Below are 24,132 nucleotides of genomic sequence, written 5' to 3'. Positions count from 1 at the left end.
GAGGAGGAGGCCTAGGGAAGGGGGATGACCAGGCTCAGGCTGTGGGCTGGGCATGATCGTGGCTGGTACCTCGTCTCCCCACAGGCCCCCCCAAGCCGGGCTCTCTGGGTCTCCAGCCTGTTCCTATGCCAGCACAGTGTGAGGCACTGCGGGTGGCCAGAAGGGTCCATTCCTGTGGCTTTGCCACCTCCCTGGCAATGTGGCCTTAAGCAGGTTACCTGACCTCCAGAAGTCTCAGTATTCTCATAAGTAAAATGGGCTAGTAAGGGGTTGTACAGAGAATCAAAAAGCCAGAGTGTGGAAAGCATTGAGTGCAGAGCCCCGTGTGTAGTAGATACTGGGGGTTACCATCACCATCAGGAGGAGGTACCCAAACGGTGCCCTGGGCCCCGTTCATCCCCTGAATTCTCTACTCCAGCCCCAGAGACGCATCTGATAACAGATCACACTGCCCTCTTAGCGGCCTATTGAGTCTAAGTTCCCTTGGATGGGGATCTGGCCAAACCCAAGGTCCCCTTGCTGGTTCTTCAGCCTCCTCGCAGACCCAGGCCCTTGGAATCAGACCACCCTCTGTCTTCCAGCCCAGCCCTACCCTTTCCTCTGCTGGTGGCCATGCCTTGGTGCCCCGAAGCCTGCTGGACGAGTGACTTCACCCTTCACCCGCTGTGTGACTTGGCACACGTTCCTGAGTGTCTCCGAGCGCTTGTCAAATGGAGGTAATACCCTCTGCTCCACACTAAGCTCCACGAGGGTAGGAACAGTGTTTGTCTTAATGAGTATGTTTGTGCCCAGCGCCTGGACCAGGGCCTGGCATACAGTAGGTGCTCAACAAATATTTGCGGACTCAGTGAACAGCTGACCCAAGGATTAAACTGCATAACCTATCTAGAACATACTCCCAGGCCAGGTCAGTGTCAAACAAACGCTTCTGGGACCTGAATGTACCCGAGTCCCTGGACTTCCGTAGTTTCCTCCTCTCTCTTTCTTGTGGCTCACCTGTCGGGACACATTCTGGGAACTTTGACCATAGGTCATCAGGCCGGTGGTTACCACACTTGGCTCCCACCTACACCTCCCCAACCAATTTCAGCAGAACAGGCAGCCCTGGGGCCCATCCCACATCCCCTTAACACCACGTTCCACATAATGAACTCAATGGCTACCTGGTGCACATTCACACACACCTTGCCACCTGCCCGGGTGTCTCTTCCCCTCCCCCACCTGTCTCCGACTTCATAAGGCCCCCCCCCCTTTATTATTCTCTCTCTCCTCTCTGGGGCTTACTCTTGCTACTCATCTGGCTAGGAAACACCTTTGCTCCCTCGCCTCATCTCTTACCTTAACCACCCTCATTCACCTTTCAAAGCCAGTTCAATGTCACCTCCCCCAGGAAAACTTGCAGACCCCACCCAGCCTAGATTACAGACTCCCGCTCCGCTCTTATATTAGCCGTGCATGACTCCATCCTTGCGCTTACCACATTATTTTATAATTATCTGCTTATGTGTCCGGCTTCGCCATTAAATTGTTAGTTTATGGGGGGCAGAGACCATGCTGATTCATCGTTCTACTCCTCTGTGCACGGTGCCCGGCGTGGAGTAACCCTCTTTTCAGATCTGACTGCCTTGTAACAAATCACCCCACAACTTAGTGGCTTAAAATTGCTCTTTCTATTTTGAAAATGGTTTTGTGAATCCAGAATCTGGGGAGTGCTCGGCCAGGCAGTTCTCACTGGGGGTCTGCCGTGGGCAGCCCTCACCAGAATGTTCTACTAGGCGGGATGAACAGGATGGCGCACGCTCCCGGCGGCCACTGGTGATGCTGGGGGTTCCCAGGACTCTGCCCGGGGCCGTGTGGTCTCTCCCTCACGGCAGCCTCACGGTGGCCAGCCTTCTGATGCAGCGTGGCTTCCCCCAAACCAAGTGTCCCAAGACAGCCAGGAGAAAGCCGCTCGGCCTTTGCTCACCCAGACTTACCCTGCTTTCTGTGGGCTCACTCAGGGGAGCCCAACTCGAGGGGAAGAGACAGAGACCCCACTTTCCGACGGGAAAAGCGCTGAAGAATTTGCAGACATGCTTTAAATCCACCATAGCCCTCTGCGTGTTTGTGAGAGGATGGGATGGATGGATGTCCACCTGTTCCCCACCTATCCCGTTCCCTCCTTCCAGCCTCCTTCTCCTGCACCCCCACGACCCCAGCATTTCTGAGAATTGGTGGCAGCAAACCCACAGGCTAACAACCCACGGCTCCCCACCTCCAGGCAGCAGCTGCCAGTTGGTGTGGGGTGCTGGGGCCAGCCCCTCCCAGGGCCTGAGCCTTGGTTTCCCTGCTCAGATCATAAGGGGCAGGGCCAGACGGTCTCCAAGACCCTCCCTGCTCTAACAATAGGGACGTCCAGACCTTCCTTCTTGCTTTGGGCAAAGTTGGCTGGAGGCAAAGTCTACCTCCCAACCTTCACATCTTTGGGGGTTTCTTTCTAAATAACACAAGCACACAACTTCACATTCTGGTGTGAGTCCCCAGCGAATTCCCCATGACCTTCCTTGATGCCCTGCCTCCCTCGGACGGGGACTGCCCCAGTCAGTGCCCTTAACCAGCCTTGTGCCCTCCCCAACCCCTGCTTTTTTTTTTTTCAAGTCATTCACTTTCGTGTACATTGCAGGTGTGGAGAGAGGGTTCTGCAGGGGATATGCTGTTTGTTTGTTTAACATAAACCAGACTGTCCCGCTTGTGTTGTCCTGCAACTTGCTCTCTTCTCCTCAATTCTGTCTGGGACAGTCGTCCATGTCTGAACGGAGAAATCACCCCAGTTGTTTGTTTGTTTTGTTCTGCTCTAAAATATGCCATAGTCGGTGTGCTCTGTAGTTCACCTGCCCCTTCTCACTATCAAACATTTTCTAGCTTCCAATTTTCTGTTATTGCCGACAGTCCCACAGTGGGCATCCTCGGCTGCGTTCAGCGCTCCCCCAGCGTGCGGGGCTGTGGGACACTCCATTTCTGCGCAAGGACCTGTGGCCCAGGACTACTCACTGGCCTTCTTGCAGACCTCTGGGTGGAGCAGGCTAACGCCAGCGTCCGCCTCCCCTAGCGGCTGAGTGGGGGCTCCTGCCGGCCGGGCTAGCTGGCAGGTGCAGAGGCGGAGGGCCTGGTCCGGCTCGCTGCCGCGGCTCATGCGAGCGGGCCCGGGCGCCAGTTACGTAACTGGGCCGTTAATGCTGCTTTCCTGGTCGATGGAACCCAAATTAAAAGAGGAAATTATTCTCCTGATGCTCAGCTCGCCTAATCCCCATCTGTCTCTCCCCTGGTCCCCCGCGCTCGCATCTAAAGGTCTTGAACGCGCTCCAGATTTCTAATTTAGTTTGCTTATGCAACCAAAAATATTATGGCCGCGTTTCCTGGGGGTGATTAAGTCTATATTCTGAGTTCCAGGCACACTAAAAACAGCAGCGCCAGGGCCCCGCGCCGCTCGCGCGCACACCACGCGCTGGCTTTTTTTGGTTCCTCTGAGGCGCGGGAGGCTCTGCTACCGCGGGGGCCGCAGGCGGGAGAGTGGGGGCCGGACTGCTGCGGAGCGGAGGCGGGGAGAGCTTGGGTTGGCCAGGAGAGGAAGAAGGGAGTGCAACAGGGCAGGCCTAGGGCACCTGCCCACGCTAGGGAGGTTGTGATAGGGGGTGCTTGGGGTCCACTCGGAACCTCGGCCTCCTCCCTGGTCTTTTCTTCTCAGGCTCTGACTCCTGTGTGTGAGGTGTAGGAATCCATCTTTCCGGCATAGAATCAGAATCTGTTCTCTCCCACCCAGAGATTTGTTGAAAGATGTTTGTTACACCATTGTTTATTCTAGAATAGAAAAAAAAAAAAAAAGGAAAGAACACATCTATCAGTGGGGAGCGATCCAATAAATGAGGGGAACATCAATGTTCCGGGATACTATGAAAATGATTAAAAGAAAATAATGGGATAGATTAAGATGTCTTGACAAGGACCAGATTCTTAATTTTTTTTTTTTAAACCAAGTCACAGGGATGCCTGGGTGGCTCAGAAGGTTAAGCATCTGCCTTTGACTTAGGTCATGATCTCTGGTCCTGAGATTGAGCCCCCCTATCTGGCTCCCTGCTGGATGGGAAGTCTGTTTCTCCCTCTGCCCCTCCCCGCACTCATATTCGCTCTCTCTCTGAAATAAATAAAATATTTTTAAAAAATAAAAAGCAAGTCTCAGAAAAATACAGAGTATGTTCCGCTTGTGTTGTTTAAAATCCATAAATGTGGAAATGGGAAGATCCATGGGACTGTTAACATGGTTACCTCTGGGTGGGGGCGGGGTGGGGGAGGTTAAAGAGACTTTGGGTTTTCCTTCTATATAATTTGAATCATATAAAGAGACTATGTGTGTGTGTTTTTTGTATCACTTGTTTTCAATGTTATAGGGGAGGGTGAGAGAAGAGCAGGGCGCCTCCCGGACTCTCCTGGATTCTCTGGAAGCAGTGGTCAGATCAGGAGTGGGACTGGCTGAATGTCCCCGCTCTCCACCTGCCCCTGACCACTGTACTTTGAAATCTTGGCTGCTGGAAGCCTGGGGGCTGAGGAAGGAATGGGCACCTGTGCTGGCCGGGCATTTGCGCAGAGACAGAGCACTAGACCTGGAGTCAGGAATGTGGCTTCTCCTCCTGGAAGTTTGGCGTGGATGGCCGGGTCTCACATGTACCTGCTTCTCTGGCCTCCTTGGCCCTGACAGCCAGGCCACGGGGCCCTGGTGGCAAGAAGACGTGGCTGTCAGGCCACCAGCTCTGAGGCCTGGGGCCAAGGGTGAGGACTCAGGCACTTCCAGAGAAGGGTCCCCTGTGTAGGATGGGGCAGCTCTAGCTCTCTAGTGCCCTGCAGACGTCCCCTTTCAAATTGGGTTCCAAAGGATTCCAGGAAATCCTGTAGGATGCTAACTTCTTCAGGTTTCTTTATGTCAGGACTTCTCTGGGCCTTCAGGGTGCTCAAGCACATGGACACTCTCCACGCAGTGGACTAAACGCAGCTTTTACCAAATATAGATGGCTCTGGAGCCCTTGCCTTCCAGAGCCTCTCCGGGGGCCTAGAGAGCCACTAACCGATGAGCCAGTGAAGGCAGGAGACCAGGCACGGAGGGCGGAGGACAGTTATGGGCACAGGCTGAGGACACTTAGGACACGGATAGTTAAGTATGAGGATATGTGGAAAAAAGAGAGGTTCCCTCGTCTGTAAAGATTCAAAAAGGCAGCCCTGTCAACAGGACGCATTTGCGGGTAGCTGCCGGGGGGAATCTGTTTTCTTGGGGCTTGGGCTCCGAGCGAGGGCACGTAAGCGCACAGGCCTGGGCAGACTCCGGGGGGCACGCACACATCACCAGCTCCCACACGGGGACAGACGCAGAACGCACGCAGGTGTCCCCTAAGAACACACACACACCGCTCTTCACCAGAGCACACCCACTCTTGCTCACTCACACACACCAGCTCGCAGCTGCTCGCACGTGAAGAAGGAGAGCCTGCGCCCTACACACCCCCGGGGCTGCCTGTGCACAGACCCTTGCGCCCAAACCCAAACCCATGGGAGCTCCCCTGCCGGAAGGGAAAGCGCCAAAGACACCGAAACTCAGACAGAAGCACGCGTGTCCACAGCACCAACACCCCACGTTTCCTGGGCACACCCTGGGGCGCACATGCAGAGAAACCCAGGTGCCAGCAGGCGTGGGCTCAGAGGACACACCTGCGTGCACATACTCATGCCCTCCCGTGCACAGTGTTGCTCAGTGCCCCCCGGCTGCCCCCCCACTCCACGGTCCCTGCTTCTTTCTGCGCCTAAGCAGGGCCAGCTTTGGGGGGGGCGGAGTGGGGGGGGTTGGAGTGACGCCGTGGCTCACAGGGAACAGCGCATTTAGCAAAGCAGTTCGCAGAAGGCATGTGTCCTTCGAGTATTTTTATCTTTAGCACTCTTATGTCTAGCAGAGTCTGGGCGGCTCCATATTGCTACCAGGAAGGAGGGCAAGTGGCTGCATTGTAAAGCAGATGGCCTCGGAGTGCAGAGGACAGATGCCCCTTGGTGCATGCCCCCCTACCCTTCACCACAGTGTCCCCTCCCCCAACACACCCGGCTTCCAGAGCCTGGTCAGACTCCACCCTTCACATCAGGAAAAGGGCCAGCAGCAACCTACCCCCTCCTCCCCCAAGGGGAGCGGGGAGAGGGTCTGCCAGCCCCTAATCCATGCCCCCCCCCCAGGAGCTCAGCTCTCCATCAGGCTTGGGTCTGGGCCATAGCCCCCTGTGGGACACCTCTCCGCAGGTCCCCCACATGTCTGCAAGGATGGTGCCCTCTACGATTTCTTAGCTGGCAGAAGGTCTGGGCATGTGCCCTGTGGCCCGTTGGCTGGTCGCAGACAGGCCAGTGGAGTTTGAAAGCTATTTAATCCCTGGGTTCTGACGCACCCGCTTCACCACCAAGCAGGATCTAGTTAGTGCCCACGGATCTGATGTCAGGGGACGGCCCTGGCTTGGCTCCATCCCTCCTGCCCACGTGGCAGAGCAGCAGAGCCTTCTCGGGAAACACGACCATTCTGCTTCCCACCAGGCCTGCAAACTCCAGCCCCTTCTAAAAAAAACTGCTGTCATAAAGACTAATAACCAGGAAAAACAATCAGGAGCTAGGGAGTGAGGATAGCGATAAGCAAGACCTTATAAGTTGGCATCTCTTTTAAATCAACAATAAATGTATTTAGGCAGAGGCAAAAAACTGGAAAAACTAACAGAGGCTATCTTTAGAAATTAATCATTCAACAAATATGTATGACACACCTACTCTTTGTCGGACTTGTTCTAGGTGCTGGCGTTCTAACCGTGAGGGACAAAATCCTTAGGAATCTTATAGAGAGATAACAGATAAGAACAGATCCTGAAGTTCAGTGTATCCTATTTTTAAATGGTGACAAGTGCAATGGGAAAGGGGTGGGGAGAAGGGATATGGGGTATTGGGGGGGTTGCTGCCATTTTTAATTGATTTTTTTTTTTTAGCAGGTTTAGGTCTATAGAAAAATTAAGATAATACAAACAGGGCGCCTGGGTGGCTCAGTGGGTTAAAGCCTCTGCCTTCTGCTCAGGTCATGATCCCAGGGTCCTGGGATCGAGCCCCGCATCGGGCTCTCTGCTCAGCAGGGAGCCTGCTTCCTCCTCTCTCTCTGCCTGCCTCTCTGCCTACTTGTGATCTCTGTCTGTCAAATAAATAAATAAAATCTTAAAAAAAAAAAGATAATACAAACAGTTCTCCCAAAATACTTCTACATGTGGTTCCTTCTGTTATTGACTTATATCATCTCTTACATTTTAATGCTGCATTTGTTACGATTAATGAGCCTGTATTAATATATCACTATTGACTAATGTCTGTAGTTTATTCACATTTCCTCGGTTTACCTAACTTCCTTTTTTTTTTTTTTCCAGGAGTCCATCCAGGAGTCCATTCTGTGGCCGAATGGCTCCATTCGTCCACAGCTCTTGGCTGTGACAGCTTTCTCAGACTTCCCTTGTTTTTGATGACCTTGACAGTTTTGCAGCGTACTGGTCAAGCGTTCTGTACTGGAAACTGCTTCACGTTTTTCTCATGATCAGACTGCGGCTCTGGGTTTCCAGGACAGGATCGCAGAGCTCAGGTGCCATGTTTGTTACCTGTCACATCAAGGGTACATACTAACAACATGACTGGTAGCTCCTGGCGCTGACCAGGAGTTCGCCAGGTTTCCCCACTGCAAAGTTTCTCCCCCGCCTCCCCCTTTCTATGCTGTCCTCTTGGGAAGGAAGTTGCTGTGGGCAGCCCACACTTAAGGAGCAGGAATCATGCTCTCCCATTTTGGGTGACGTATCTACATAAATGATTTGGAATTCTTTTGCACAGGAGATTTACCTCTTGCCCATTTATTAATTGATCCAATCACTTATGTATAATGGACTCATGGATGTTTATTTTACATTTGGATTATAATCCAACAATATGCCATTTGTTGCTCCATTTCTTCTAGCTTTGCCTTTTGGGACCTCTTTCATCTGGGTCCTACATCCCTCCTTAATTTATTTATTTGTTTATTTATTTAGCATTTCCTTACTTCCTGGCATTACAAGATGCTCTGGGCTCATCTTGTGTATCTCCACCTTCAGTCCTAGAATCAGCCATTTCTCAAGAGTCCCTGGTTCCTTTTACTGGAGAATATGAGAAAGTAAGATCTGGGCCCTCGGTATGTTCTGTAATTTTTAATTTGGTAGTTAGTAAAAGCTGCTCCAAGAAGGTAATATATAAGTGAAACCTGAAGAAGGTGAGAAGCAAACCATGGAGACATTGAGGGGAGGGATTCCTCTGCATTCCAAGCAGAGGAACCACAAGTACAAAGGCCCTGAGGTAGGCATGTACACTGTATACACAAAGAACAGAAAGCCAGTGTGGCTAGAACCCAATGAGAGGCACAGGAGATGATGTTTGGGTGCAGATGGGACAATCAGAAAAGACTGTGGTTTTTCCCCAGATTCACCAGGGTGAAGGTAGGAATGTGACATAATCTAACTTACTTTTTAATAAAAATCACTGCCTACTGTACTGGGAATAGCATGAAGACGGTGAAACCAGATGCCATTGCAAGTATCCCAGCAGTGACAACGTTGGCTCAGATCAGGTCACAGCAACAGGGCGGGCGAGGGATGATTCCCAGGCATAGTGACAGCATTTTCTGATCGATTGGCTGCTGGGTGAGAGCTGGTAGGGCCGAAGTTTGCCCAATTCTGGAAGGAGGCAGTTGCGGGGCAGACTGGAGGAGGGGCAGGTTTGGAGGGGTTCCAGGAATTCACATATTGGACGCATTAGTTGAAACTCTCTTCCTTCACGCAGTCTGGAATTTAGGGCAGAAGGTGGGTGGGAAATAAGGAATGAGACCAAGGCCCAGGCAAAAAAGCAGGTCCCCAGCCTCCCAGTCCTCTTCCCCAGCCACAGGTGGCCTCAAGACAACAGGTTTAGGCCCGTAAGGTCCAGACCGGCTGAGGCCCTCAGCTGGAGCCGAACATAGGCCCAACAAGCCAGCCCTCCACCATGAGCAGACAGGAGGCATTGAGAAACCTGGCCCCAGATCCCAGGGAGTGCTGGCTCAGCCCCCAAAGAACCCTTGGCTTTGCTTAGACCAGGATTCACTGTGCACATCTCAGGCCCAGGTCGTGAAAGTGCCTGAAGTGGAGAAGAGGCTTTCTCTCGAGCATGGTGCCCTGCCCGCGCCAGAGTGGGGCTGGGGGGCCAAGTCTACTTTTTCCACAGCTCCCAGCCTCTGGGCCCCTGGCCACAGTCATCAGCACTGTGGAGTGAATGAAGTCCATATTCTTGAGGGCAGGCTCTCTGGCCTGAGGGAGGTGACAGCATGAGGCCAGGAGACAACCAGAAACAGAAGATGGAGATGGGGGCGGGGTGGGGGGCGGTGGGACAAGGGCAGAAGAAAGGTGAGAGGAAGGTTTGGGAGGAGACTCAGGGCAGAGGGGAGATGGTGGAGGCTGGCAGCCCTGGGCCCTTCTCAGGCTTCTCAGGCTGATGAATGGGAACCATCAGCCAGCCTCTGGGCCTCCTCCCTTTTCCTCACATCCACATGGGCCCATCAGCAAACACTATGGGCCCCATCCTCATGATGCACACACAGTCAGACTACCTCCTGCCACCTTGACTGTCTCCGCCCTAGTTAGGCCACCACATTCTCTGACTTGAACCTCTGCATGTGCCTCCCCCATGCCCTACGGTATATTCTCAGAGCAGCCAGAGTGATCCTTTTGAAACAAAACAAGATCAGGCCATCCCACCACAAACCCTCACAGGCTCTCCCCTCAACCGCAGAGTAGAAAGTCCTCCCCTTGGCCCTGCTCAGCCTTCCCTCCAACTTCCTGTCCTAACTCCAGTCCACACTGGCCTCCTTATTGTTCCTCTGACACACTAAGCGTTGCTGCCTCAGGGCCTTTGCACTTGTTGTGCCCTCTACCTGGACCACTTCCCCCAACTATCCAAGTGCCTTATTCCTTCGCTTTCTTCAGGTGTCAGCTCAGATGTCACCTCCTCAGAGGCCTTCCCTTATCACCCTAACTGAAATAGATTCCCTTCCACCATTGTCGCTCCCTATCCCCTACACCCAGCTTAGTTTTTCTCAAGACTTATCACCACCTTATCTATATGTTTATTGACGTCTTCCCCACTACAATTGCTGTGCCCAGCGATGTATCCCCAGGACCTGGAACAACCCCCACACAGGTAAATATTTCGTTGAATAAATGAATAACCCTCTCTCCCCTTCTAGAGATGGCTCAGACCTGCCTGCCTCTTCAGGGATAACCGACCTAGCTCTCAGAAGTTCTCAGAGCTCTGTGGAAACTGCTAAACGTGGAGAAACTCACCCAAACCTCCCCAGAGCCAATTCCACCACCTGCAGAGCTGCGCTGCCACCGTGGCTTCCCCGTTCCTTATCCCCCTCATCTCCTGTCCCACTATCCCCTTGCTCATCAGCTCAGGGCCTCAGCAGGTCCCCGGTGCTCTCTCTTGTGTCACCACAAGCCAGTTTCCACAGGGTTCCAGAGCAGTGCTGCTAACGAGTGCCCCTGACCTGCTCCCTCCCTGCTTAAATCCCTCCTCTGGTCCTCAGGATAAAGACCAAGGTCCAGGTGTCTGCCTCTGGCCCCTTCCCCTCTCCCGCCTCCTTCCCCTCTTTTCCTTTCCTCAGCCCTGACTGAGGGCTGCCACCTTCCTGTCATCGAATACCACGCAAGTCCTCCGCTCTCGTGTGGTCACAACTAACTGTGTTATGGTCACTCGCTTCCCATGTTGGGGTCCTGGGGGTGCAGCCTGGCCGCGGGGCTGGAGGTTTCTCAGGAAACTTGTGGGTGGGATGTGGCCCGCGGAAGCCGAGGAGGGGCTGATGTCTCCTGGTCTGTCCCTTGGCTCCATGCTGACAGGACTCCTCGCTGTATGCTCCATGAGGGAGGACCTGGGTCGCTCTCCTCTGACGCAGGAGAGGCTCTTAGGAAAATCTCTGTTGATTGGTTGAATGTTCGTCTCTAAAGAGTAGCTCTGAGTGATTTTTTTGTTTTGTTTTGTTTTCTACATGTTGGTATTTTCCTATTTTTTTTAAAAAATTGCGGGCGCCTGGGTAGCTCAGTGAGTTAAGCCTCTGCCTTCGGCTCAGGTCACGATCTCAGTCAGGGTCCTGGGATCACGCCCTGCATCGGGCTCTCTGCCTAGCGAGGAGCCTGCTTCCCCTTCTCTCTCTGCCTGCCTCTCTGCCTGCTTGTGATCTCTCTCTCTCTCTGTCAAATAAATAAATAAATAATCTTAAATAAATAAATTAAATTAAAAATTATGTACCTTCCTCATTTTTTGTTTTATTTTATTTTATTTTATTTTTAAGATTTTATTTATTTATTTGTCAGAGAGATAGAGTACCGGCAGGCAGAGTGGCAGGCAGAGGCAGAGGGAGAAGCAGGCTCTCTGCGGAGCAAGGAGCCGGCTGTGGGACTCAATCCCAGGACGCTGGGATCACGACTGAGCCAAACGCAGACACTTCACTGACTGAGCCACCCAGGCATCCCTCCTTCCTCATTTTTTAAAGTGGAAAAAAAAAAAAATCCTTTCCTTGCAAAATCATTCTTTTATTAAAACACTGGTTAAAAAGTAACTCTTCCTGTATCTTCCGAAGGTGAACAGATAGAGGCAGGTCCTGGGCCCCTCGTGAGGACAGGCCCAACAGAGATGAGCCTGGAGACGCCCAGAAGACAGGAATGCAAATATTCAGTGACGTTATTCATGACAGCCAGGGACTGGAATGTTCCCGGATGTCCATCACCAGTAGCACAGGGTGAAAATGTTACGGTAAGTCCCTCGGTGGCCGGCTACCGGTGAGGAGAACGAATGCCCTAGATACCTCACCAACCTGGTATCGAGCAGAAGAAGCCAGACATAGAAGGCCACACAGTGCGTGGCTCCAGCCAAGGTCAGCTTAGAAGCAGGCCGAAGTTGCCCAGGGGGTTGGGGGTCGGGAGAGAGGTTTCTCTGGGGGTAGTGAGGGCGTCACAAGGGGACTTCTGGGTGCTGGGTCCATGGGTATGTTCAGCTTCTGCAAATTCATCCAGCCGTACACTTACGAGTGCTCTCTCTCCAATTAATAATTAAATCTTTAAAAAAAAAAAATTAAAGGAAAAAAAAAAAAAAGACACGAGTCCTGGAGCAGGTAAAGCCCATCTCTTTTTTCTGTCCAGAGGGAGGTGGTGGGCAGGTGCCCACAGTCCCTGTGGCGTCCTTGTCCCTCATCTCTGCCACCAGAGTTTCTCCCCAGTTTCTGAGAGTCCGAAAGCCCCAGGCTGGGGATTCTGGTTCCACGGAGCCTCAGGATTGCCAGGAGCGGGCGCCCTGGTGGGCAGTCGTTATGTGTCCCCGCCTTCGGCTCAGGTCATGATCCCAGGGTCCTGGGATCGAGCCCCATGTCGGGCTCCCTGCTCAGCGGGAAGCCTGCTTCTCCCTCTCTCACTCCCGCTGCTTGTATTCCCTCTTTCACTGTCTCTGTCAAATCAATAAATAAAATCTTAAAAAAAAAAAAAAAAAGAAGAAGAATGCCAAGAGCTCTCAGGTCCATTCCCAAGGCAAATCCTGCCATTATACTTGAAGCTCTAGAAACAGGTCTGGGCATGCAGACCCTGCCGTCTCTCCCTCCTGGGCCCCCAGGCCCCAGCAGCCACAAACCACAAGCTGGGAGGCAGGGCTGTGGGCCGTGGGCACGCTCGGTGTGGGAGGTCAGAGCGCAGGGCTAAGGGCTGCCTAGGTCCCTGGGTTATATCCCACAAGCTGTCTGCACCCTCGGGTCCCTGGGGTGGGGCTGTCTCGCTTCAGTGACTCCCACCCCACCCCCAGCAGAGACCCTGCGAGCAGGGCCACCCTCCTCCTCTCATGGGCAAGGGAAGCCCAGGGTGGCCCCTGTCTGACCTTGTGCCTCACCCCCAAAGGTCATACTGCAGGCTGGGCCTTTCGGGGGGTTCGGGATGTCGCAGTCGGGGGCAGGGGCAAAGGTCCAGCGCTGCCCTCTGGGGCCGGGCCAGGCTTGGTTATTTATAACCACGGGTTGCCTTACCTCCTGACCTTCAGCTGGGGCTAGCAATCCGCAGCGATTAGCATCTCCTGCTGCCCACTGGGACCCAACACCCCTGTGCGCCCTCCCAGGGCCTGGCCTGCCCGAAGGGCCCTGCAGGAAGCAGAATGTGGACCACAGTCCGTGCCCTGTGGCTCCCTCAGGCGGACCTGCCATGTGTGAGTTGGGACAGGTGGGTACTTCTGGGGGAAAAGGCACCAAGAATGACTCAGAGCTACTTGGGTTCCATGGCTTCCCAGATTGAAGACACTGGTAGTCTGTTCCGGGTGGCTCCCCAGCCTGGGTCTGCTCTTCCAAGCCAGGGGCCAGAAGGTGGCCCTGGAGACTGGCCCCCCTCCCCCAACGTGGTGCCTGGGACCACAGCAGAGGAAATGCATCCCTCCCCCCCACCCCCAGCAGCAGGCCCCTCATTCCTGTGTGACAGCTGAAGCTCAGGGGAGCAGGTGACCAGTCCCAGCTGACATGGCCACCCACGGCCTATGCCCAGCTCCTGGCTGATAGGAAGCCACCAGATGCCAGGCCCCCTGAGGGTGACAAGGAGGAGCCATTGTAGGAGGCTGGCGGCAGGGAGGGAGGGAAGAAGGGAGGGAGGGGCCCATTTGTTCCTTCAACACATTTTTGTTGAGCACCTACTAGGTGCCAGACCCGATTTCAGGCAGAAATCCTTACCCTTGTGGAGCTGATGATCTAGGGCACAGAGGCAGTCCCCGGAGACACAGGTCACGCCACGGCTGAGGGGCTTGAGACCTGAGGAGGGAGACTGAGGCAGGAAGCAAGAAGCTCAGGCTGAGGGTGCGTGTAGCCCGGAGCTGAATGTTTCCTGCAGGCGACAGAGCCCACCCGAGGGCTGACACGGCAAGCCCAGGCTGGTTTTGCCTCAACAGTGGGTGCCCTTCCCTGAGCAGCTTCCGGTGACCTTCACCCGGGGCGGAGGACGAGAGTCTCACACAGCACCCAGTCTTGGCGGCCATCCCTGAGGAAGCCATTTGGCTGCTTCTGCCCAGCACAGGGAGGAATTGAGTCAGGGGGCTTGAGGAGGGTGGCAGTGAGGGAGGGAGGAGCCTGGACGCTTCCTTCCTTTTCCGCCAGGCTCTCAGACGCTTGGAAACACTTGGAACTTTGGCTGTGTGGCTTGACCGTCCCCTTGCCCTCTCTGGGCCACAGTTTCCAGAACTAAGAACAAAAGGGCTCAGCCGGGATGAGCCAAATGGGCTCCAGCTGCCTCGGGTCCGGCTCACCAAGTGTGGCTCCATCTGCGAGTGTTCCCCTTGGCGCAATGAAGCCAAAGGGCACAGGCCTGTGGGGGGGTGGGGTGGGGGAGTGAAGCCAGGAGAGCCCAGGGCTGGGTAGGAAGTGCCGGTGTGAGGTGCACACGTGTGTGGCTGTGTGTGTGCAGGACCCGCTTGCTGCCTTGTGTGGGTAGACCACAGACACGGGTGGCGGTGTGTAGCTTGGTGTGTGTGTGTGGGGGGACAGTTTATACGGGACCGGAAAGGGGATAGTGTGTGTGCAAGTGTGGAGTGTGTGTGTTCGGGGTGTGTGAATCACACAGGTCTAGGTCGAGGTATGTATAAGGAGAGGGTGTGTGTGCGTGTGTTTATGCGCACACGTGCGTGTGTTGTGGGGTTGGCTCGGGGAGGGGGCTGTGAACCCCCTCGGCCCACATGGTCGGCCTGTGGCCGACAGGCCCTGACCAGTCCGTGAACTCAGGGACTGGAAGAGTCAGCGGCTTTTCCAGCCTTTTTGCCAAATGGGATGTCAGCACGGGGGTGGAGGTGGGGGGTGTTGCAGGCTGGGGAAGGTGGCAATGACTTCATGACCACTGGCTGCTGAGCAGCTGGGGGAAGGGGGTGGGGAGCTGGGGCCTGGCCTCCCGAGGAAACCTGTTGCCACCCACCCTCCGTTTGAGGCGGGGCCTCGGGACCCACACGGGGTAGAGGTGGCAACTCAGCCACAGGGCCCGTGAGTCCTGGGGACTCTTTGGCTCTCTCTGTGGGGGCTGTGGCTCTGTTGGGGCCTCAGGGGAAGGCAGGCAGGGGCCCCCTGAGGAGTGAGCGCCCTTCACACAGTCCCATATAAGCCTACAACAACCCCATGAGTTAGGGACTCACTATTTTGCAGATGAAGGCACAGGCTTCCAGAGGCAAAGGGCCATGTCTGAAGCCGCCCAGCTCAGGGGAGGGGTCGTGCTGGCCCGGGACATGGTTGGTGTGTTTCCTGCTCCATCTCCCAGAAACGGGCAGTGGGCCAGGGGGCGTCCACTAGATCTACACCAGGATGCCTTGAAGCTTAGGTGTTGGGCTTTCTCTGAGTCCTCAGTCCCAATGCTCCCTAGTCCTCCCCAGAGGGCCTCCTTCCTGGGGAGGCCCTCCACGGACTTCTCTCCAATTTAGGGGGTGACGGACATCTGTAACCATGCGGGGGCCACCACAAGTAAACAGAAGCCTTTGCAAAGGGCAGCCCCTTTGAGCACAGGCCAGGGGCCGGGCCCTATGTCAGGCAGTCCAGGCTGCCTTGACTCACGGGGATCAGGCTTGCTTGGCTCCTTTGTGGGGCTGGAGGGGCCCCAAGATCACAGACCTGGGGGTGGATGCGAGCACTGTCTTTGCACCCAGAAGCTGAGATCAGCTCTCGGGGTGCCCTTTCTTCAGCCATTTACTAGTTTCTCGTATAATAATAACCGCCCCTGCCCAAGCTTTATAGGCCACAAAATACTTTCACACTCTCTCACTTCATCCCACTGGCCTTGTGATGAGGAGCCAATATACCCACTTTACAGAACAAGAAATGGAAGCTCGAGGGGGAGCTTCAGCGACTCGTCTCAGATCACAGGCCAGGACGTGGGCTCTGAGCCCCTGTCCAAGTCCGGTTCAAAGCAGTGCGGCAACGGCGGGCTGACGTCTCCAGGGCCCTGCTGCTCCAGAAACTGGCACAGTGACCACACTGCTCCCCAGCCTCCCCTCCTGCAAATACTGGGGCTGGGGGTTGCTGCTCCACGAGAGAGTGGGAGAGGATATAGAGGGGGTCCTTTGCTGCCCCAGGCCTTGGGCCCAGGCAGGGACTGCAAGGGACCCGTCCTTCTTGGAATATGAGCCCATCGACAGGGTTGTCATGTTCTCATCCACCCGTGGCAAAGTGAGAAAGACAAGGACAATGCAGTGAGGTTTTCACAGAGGGAGACCCACGATGTGAAATGCGGCCCTTTCACTTGTGCTGTGTTCAATGGTGTGTGTGAGCACACGCGTGCGCGTGTTCAAAAAGACCTTTCCTCTGACATTTCCTTTTATTGTCCTTAACTCAGCAACATATGGACCTGGTGACCACGTCTGGTCCTAAGTTTTTTTCTGGAAATGTTGGTGCGCTGAGAAACAGGACAGTTGGGAGCCACCGACCTAGCTCTGCTCCTAGGTGAGACCTGGCATGGAGAAAGTTGTTTCTTAACTGAGGGAGGATGTCTGAAACGGCTGGAAAAAGCCACGGGGAGAAGAGGCTGGGGTTCCTGCCCCGACAGCCCTCGCGAGGCCCCAGAGCCCGGCAACCCCAGGAAGCTGAGCCCAGGACCATCTCTGTAGCTGCACAGGGAATTCTGAGAAAGGTCTCAGGACCGGTTCTCCATGCCACACAACCTCCGCCTCTTCTCTGACCTGGAGCCAGGAGGAAATGTTCCCTTAAACCCACCCCACCCTCCTCCCCATCCCCCCAAGGCTGACTCCAAAATAGCCCAGGCCCCGGGAGAAGACGTCATGGGTCCGGTTGGCCGCCTGCCTCTCCAAGAGGACAAATATAGAGGGATACTGGATACCGACAGTAGCCCCGGGACCTGGGGAGCCCCGCTCCCTTCCCTTCCTAGCCCTGCACCCACTAACAGGACAGCTGCAAGGCCAGCGCTCTCCTGGCCTGGCCAACCCACCCTGGGACGTGTCCCAACAAGCCCGGACCGGAGTGGAGGCTGGCCCAAGGGGACACCTAGCCGAGCTGGCCGTGTGCATGGGACACCTCCTCTATCGTTGGGGGGGGGGTCTCAAAGCACTTTTATAAGCGTCACTGCCCACAGGCTGCTCCCAGGAGGGGGAGACCAGAAGAACCCCGGGTGGCTCCCAGGTGGACCGGCTCGGCCTTCTGTTCTTCCCAGCTTCCCAAGGAGGCCAAGGCCGTAAACCTGGGGGTGTGGGAGGCCGTCTGGAAGGTAGGCAGCCAGGCCAAACCCCAATAAACTGCTAGTTGAATCGAATTGCAAATAATTAGTCCTGATCACCAAAGCTGCCTCCACCCTCCACTCCCGGGAATTAAAGGTCAAAGGGCAGAGCTGCTGACGCAAATGTCAGGGGAGCTATGCGATTGGGAACAGCTGGGCTCCTGCTCCCGATGGGCTCCACTGCCTGAGGTCGCTGGCCCCCAGCGCCCTGGACAAGGTATCCCTCGGGACTGGACCCTGAGAGCCGGCACTCGAGGCTTGCTCGGGGAAGGGGGCTCTGTTGCCTCCCCTCCTATGGTTCTAAGGTCAGCGGAACTTGCTGGGGGTGGGGGTGGGGTGGGGGAGGGGTGGGGGTAGGGGGGCTGTTAACAGAAATTCCGGTGAAATGGTGTTGCCACATGTGTGGGAGCCTGGGGAGGAGGAGCAGCTCAGTGTCTTGTGTGCCCCCCCCACCCCTAAAACAAGAGGAAACCTCTGCCTTCCTGGCCAGGGGCAGCCTGCGATGTTCCCCTAGATGGACCCTATTACAGGCCCGCCCCAGCAGCACCGTGCTTTGTGCGCCAGGGGTGACCCCCAGCGGTCAGTGTGAGACTTGAACTTGGGCCTCGGACAAGGCTACCGCAGACCCAGGCTCGGCCGCCTCAGCACAGGGCTGGGGACTCTGGTGGTTCAGTTTTGGTAAGGGGGTTGCTGGCGTTTGGCGGTATTTTTGTATGTGCTGAATTTTCCTCATTGCACTGGATCTCGCCCTAAATGTCCCGCTGTTAGCAAATCAGCTTCTAAGAATGCACGATCATCTAGCCCTAAACCGGCCCCTCCTCCTGCCTTCCCTGTGTCTATTAATAGCACTGCCACCCTCCCAGTCCCTGGGGCTCCAAACCTGCGAGTCATCTTCCACTCCTGCCCACACTGGACTGGGAGCCAGGTCCCGCCCCTCCTCACTCTGCCGTCCCTCTTCCCATCCTTGATACTCACGGCCACTACCCAGTCAGCTGGGCTCTCACCTATGCAACCGCTGTCCTCAACCATGCGGCTGGGTCGGAGCTGGGTATGCGCCCAGCCCCCTCTGCTTACTCGCTGTGTGACCTTGCGCAAGTTACTTAACTTCTCTGAGCTCAGCTTCCTCGGCTGTAAAACAAGGATAGTAATCAAAGCGCCTACTTCATGGAGCATTGCATGAATTCTGTGACAGGAGGGACACAAAGACCCTGTCATACAGGACATGCTCAGTGCACGTCAATGATCACAGGCCCTTTTTCAGTCTCAGGCCTCTGTTCAGAAAAACCAAGGCCAGAGAGCTGGAATGTGAGCTACCGTTGGGTGTTGCATTCCAGGTGTCTTTACCACATGCTACAGAGCAGGGGGAGTGGAAGTTCCTGGAGTCTAGAAGCTTCTCTACCGTGGCCTCCATCATCACATTCTAGAACCCAGAACCAAAGGCCCCCTCCTGAAGGCATTGGTCCCATCCGAGGGCCTTTGGGGCCGGTCTACCTGGGTAAGTGACATGGTCATTCGGCCACAGCAGACACCTTCTGGAATGAGACAACTCCGGGTCACATCCAGTGGCTGTGACTCAGGGTGACCCATCTGCAAGGTGGTGAGTGAGGCCACGCACACTGGCCTGGCACAGCCGCCTGCCCGCCTCTGGGCAGCCAGCCATGCAGGGTCGGGGCCACCCAGCTGGTACCTCCCCCTGCAACTGCGCTGCCCTCAGGTCCCTCTCTCACACTCACCCCACCTCTATTTATTTACTTGAGCACCAGAGAGAGAGCACAAGCAGGAGGAGCTGCTGACAGAGGACGAGCAGGCTCCCTGCTGAGCAGGGAGCCCGAGGCGGGACTCGATTCCGGGACCCCGGACCATGACCTGAGCCCGAGGCAGATGCTTAACCAACTGAGCCACCCAGGCGCCCCTGGTAGAGAGATTTTCAAAGGAGACTGAGGCTGCAGGAAAAGCAGAGCATCCAGATTCAAACGTGGGCCTGTCCTCCAGCCTCTGGACCCACGTACCCTGTCAGACAGTTGCTCTCCAGGGGGGCCGGCTCTGCTCCTGAGACATTTGGCAACGCCAGGAGCCATTTCTGGTTGTCGCAACTGGGGTGTGTGCCTGAGCTACTGGCATCTAGTGGGTAGACATCACGGACGCTGCTAAATACCCCACAGCACGGCCCCGACCACACAGCAGAGTTACCTGCCCCCGGGGTTGACTGTACCCTTGGTGAGCAGCCCTGGTCCAAGAGTCATCATCCCTGCCTCACAACAGCCTTGATAGCTAAGGAAAGTGATCCTTGTCCAGGATCCAGGACCGGCCCTCACTCCTGCTCTGTTCAAAAAGGACCCTCTCAGGGCGCCTGGGTGGCTCAGTGGTTATTAAGCCTTTGCCTTCAGGTCATGATCTCAGGGTCCTGGGATCAAGACCCGAATCTGGCTCTCTGCTCAGCAGGGAGCCTGCTTCCCTCTTTCTCTCTGCCTGCCTCTCTGCCTACTTGTGATCTCTGTCAAATAAATAAATAAAATCTTGAAAAAAAAAAAAAAAGAAAGAAAGAAAGAAAAAAGGACCTTTTCCTGGCCTGGGACATCCCACTGGTGGGCAGAGGTGGGGTAGGCATATATTCCGACCAGGAGCATTTTCTGAAATGATCTTAGTGTTTCTGCCTTACCCTGACTGGGGCAGAGTTTCTAGAACAGTCCAGCGTTCACTTACCTACCCCTTCAACAAAGGAAACGCAGGCCATGGAAGGAGGAGAGCGCCCGCCCAGCAAGTGAATTGTGTTAGAAGCCAGGTGCAATTTCTCCTCTCAAGCCCTGGTCTCCGTTAGTCTCCTCATTGGAGATGAGAGATCCACCCGCCCACCCCTTTCACTGGCATATGGAGGGCAGAGACAGGAGAGAGGACGGGAGGCAAAAATGCTCTTTCAGAGCAGTCCTCGGACTTAGCAGGAGGACCCCAGGTGGGGAGGAGGACTGGTGAGGATTTGTGTCTGGGGAGCCCTGGGCAGAGGCAGGGGGATGGCCAAGACGACCTTGGACGGTGGTGTGGAGCCGAGTCCAGGAGCTGGCAAGGCCTCCCTGCCACTCACTTCAGTGGGCACCTGCTTCTACCTCGGCTGGCCTCAGCAGCCCATGGGGTCAAGTGTCTTCTCTACAAAACCCATTCCCAAATAAGGCCCTGCCTTCTCCCCTGGGACAGGGCGGGGCTGGGGGCCCAGGTCAGAGCCCTTACACCCTGGGCAGAGCAGGGCCTTTGCTGGTTTACCTGACTCACGAAGAAGAACTTGTGGGATTGTGCAGGAGGAGGGCACAAGGGTCGGGCCCGCTAACAGAGCGGACCCCGTGAATCCCTTTCTGGCACCGCTCACTTGCCGGGACTGCGGGAATCCAGGGCTTTCAAACCACACTCGCCCTCTCTGGGCCTCAGCTCAAGACACCTGTTTCATGTGGGGTGGGGTGGGAGCGGGCACGGGGGACCTCACCACCTTCCAAACCTCAGCATAGGTGTCAGGCGGGGATGGGGCCTCCGTCTGGCTCGGGACGGCCAGCTGACCCAGGGACAAGCCCAGACACGCAGCTGCTCCTGGACAGGAAGCATTCACCCTGGGGGAGGGGAAGCAGAGACCAGACCCAAGGACGTCTGACTGGCTGAGTCCTGTTAAAAGGGTCTGGATCCAGTCTCAGGAAGGGAGCAGCCTCCTGCCACGGGAGTCTTCTCTGGGGCGACATTTTTGTCTTTAGTGGAAATTTCTTGCTGGCGGCTGGACACCCGACTTTGACCTTTCCTTCTCTAACTTAGCTCTGCCGCTGGTGGGCTCGGGAACTGCGCCCTCCTCCAAAGTCCCCCACACTCGTTCCTTCCCAGGGGTGCTCAGAGGCTGCAGGGCCTCCCAGCTCTGACAGTCTTCTCCTGCGGAGGCTCCAGGGCCGGCCAGGGGGTACCTGGGCCTGGTGTGATTCCACCATGAAAGTTCAGGGCCCCGGGCCCTAAGGAGAAGGGCCGGGCAGCCTGGTGGCTGCTTACCAAAGGTTCCTCCCAAGACCCCTCATCCCGCAGGCCGTTCCCACTCCCATCCAGCATCCCTGCCGTTCCCCCCCACTCCCACCAAGCGCGGCTCCCAGGCCCTTCTTTCTGTGACCGGCTTGGCAGGGCACACTCCCTGAGGCAGCTCTGCGCAGGAGGCTGGGGGAAGGATGGAGAAGCTCCGAATTGCGTGTGGGTGAGAGGAGCCGTCTTCCTGACCTCAGTGGAGGGAGGGACAGAAGCTGTTGGCTGCAGTTTGCGACGTTTGTCCCCATATGGAGAGAGCCCTGGAGCAACCCTGAACTCTCTCAGGCATCGAACTCCCCAGGCTTGAGGATGGCAACTGCTGCTGTGAGACACCCCCGTCCTCCAGGCCTGTGTGTGTGTGTATGTGTGTGTGTGCGTGCACGGAGGCATTCCAGTCTAGAGCACCCGAAGGCCGAGGAGGAGGCCGCAGCAAGGGACCTGGCTCCCAGCACTCCCAGGCTGGCCTCACCTCCCTCCCTGGGGCCTGCTGCCATTATGCTTAACGTCTCAGTCGCCCCCGTCCCCACCAAGAGGATCCAGCGACTTCTTGCAACTAAATTCAGCGGAGGTGGTGTGGTTGGGAGGGGTCCTAGGTGGCCCTAATGCTCTTTTGCTCCTGAGGTTTCGAGTCACGGGGTGGACAGGGACCCGAGAACACCTCTTATCCAACCCTGTCATTTGACAGAAAACAGAGAGGCAGGGAGAAAACGACCCCTCCTGCTGCTGGCTCCTCAGAGGAGTCTGGGACAGGGGTTCATGCTCCTGGCCGAGGCCCCTGGGGATGCCAAGGGCTGGCTGAAGCAGCGGTGTGGGCTTGGGGACGGGCTCCAGCCACTCGGCCCCCTTCCTCTAATCCTCACCCCTCCTTTCCCCCTTTCAGCAGCAGTTACAAAATCCAGGAAATAAATGTGGATTGATGGCCTATAAAGGGCTTAGTTAGTGCTGTGACCTGCTGAGTTATGTAACTCCCATTTATTATTGGCCTCGGACGAAGTTTCTATTGAAGCAGCTCACGAAGCTGATTCCATGACATTTCCTTTAGCCTTATTCGGTGGCTGCAGCCGAAATTCCTCCTAGCTTCAAAGAGCAGCAATGGGGGTGTGGACTTTCAAAAAAAATCCCCTTCTCCAATCCCTTGGGCCAATGTCGCTCTCACCCTTACCAGCCTCTGCTCACCTCAGCAGGCGTCCCAGGCTCTGGACCACCTGCCTTCCCTTTGTGTCCCTGGGCTGCAGGCTGCCTCGGCTGAGCAAAGTTCTTTCCCCCATTCCCGGTAAATGGAAGGAGAGTGACTCGGGGCTGGGAGAATCAAGAGACGGCCTAGTAGCAAGAACAGTGGGCCAAGAGTCAAGAGCTCTAGTCCGATGTCTGCTATTGGAATATTGGCCCACTGGGGGCCTTGGCATGCTAGTTAGGAAAATGGAGTAGTTTTGCTTCTCTGTTTAATCGGAACCCCCAGCAGGCCACCCTCCTCGGTCCGGTCTGGCCTGCCTCGCTTGGGGCAGGCGCGGGGGGGGGGGGCAGCCTGTGGGGGCGCAAAGGAGAGGGATAAGGGAGGGGCTGCCAGTCTTTCTTCTGGTGCGAAGGCAAGTAAGGCTAATACCAACACAGTGCCACCTTGTGTTCAAAAGGGAGCAGAGCCCAGCCTCTCTCTTTCAGGGGAGCTTTCCAAACAAGCTCATTTCTTCTGCCACCACCCCTTTTCTGCTCTCGGAAGCCAAGGATCCTCCCTAATTGTCACCTCTCGGTCCTTCTCTTCCTTCCCCAGGATGCCAAAGGGGCCCCACAGAGAAGCTCTCTGAAGCGCCAGCTGCTCAGTGGACTTTTGGAGATCTCTTCCCAGTTCAAGAAGAAGATGGATGCTCCAGGCAGGTTCAGGTCCCAGGGAACTCCACAGTGTCTGTCTTCTTCATTAAGACACACACGTATTAAGATCACAGAAATCATGCCTCGATGCCTCAGGGACAAATCGGTGCATCGGGGCAGCTGTTTGTACCAAGTGGTATAGGCTCCAGGAGATCCTTCCATTAAGGACCTGGCCGGGCACGAAGACTACTAGCCCACACAACTGCACATGGCACAGACGACTCACCCCTGAAGAATGTCGCCGTGGAAGAAGCCTTCGCGCCCATCCAAGCCCAGCCCTAGCTTTTCCAGGTAAGGAAAACTGAGGGTCCACCGTGCGGAGAGGACTTCTAACGGATCGAATGGCAGAGGGGGACTAGAACAATTCTGCATTGCAACTTGGTTTTTGAGATGCCGCTTTGGGCTCACAATGTATCCACACCAGAAGGGACTTCGGAAAAAAGGGCTGTCACCTGAGACCCCAGAAACATGGCCTTAATATGGCCTTAATATGGGGCAGGATGGTCTGATAAACCCTCAGTTGAGCAAAGCCCAACACTGGGTCTCTAACTCAGCCAAGGCTGCCTCCAGGCATCTGCCCAGTTCCTGCTTACCGCAGGCCAGCCTCCTCCAGGAAGGACGAATGCTCACGATACAACCCAGGATCGATACTGGAGTCTTTTCTGGTGAAAAATGTGCCAAGGGGTGCCTGGGTGGCTCAATGGGTGAAGCCTCTGCCTTCAGCCCAGGTCATGATCTCAGGGTCCTGGGATCGAGCCCCGCATCGGGCTCTCTGCTCAGCAAGGAGCCTGCTTCCCCCTCCCTCTCTGCCTGCCTCTCTGCCTACTTGTGATCTCTCTCTCTGTCAAATAAATAAATAAAAATTTAAAAA

This window comes from Neovison vison, chromosome 5 (assembly GCF_020171115.1).
Source record: "Neovison vison isolate M4711 chromosome 5, ASM_NN_V1, whole genome shotgun sequence".
Taxonomy (NCBI): Eukaryota; Metazoa; Chordata; class Mammalia; order Carnivora; family Mustelidae; genus Neogale; species Neogale vison.
The sequence above is the reverse complement of the archived record's forward strand: the minus strand, read 5'-3'. Positions refer to the sequence as shown.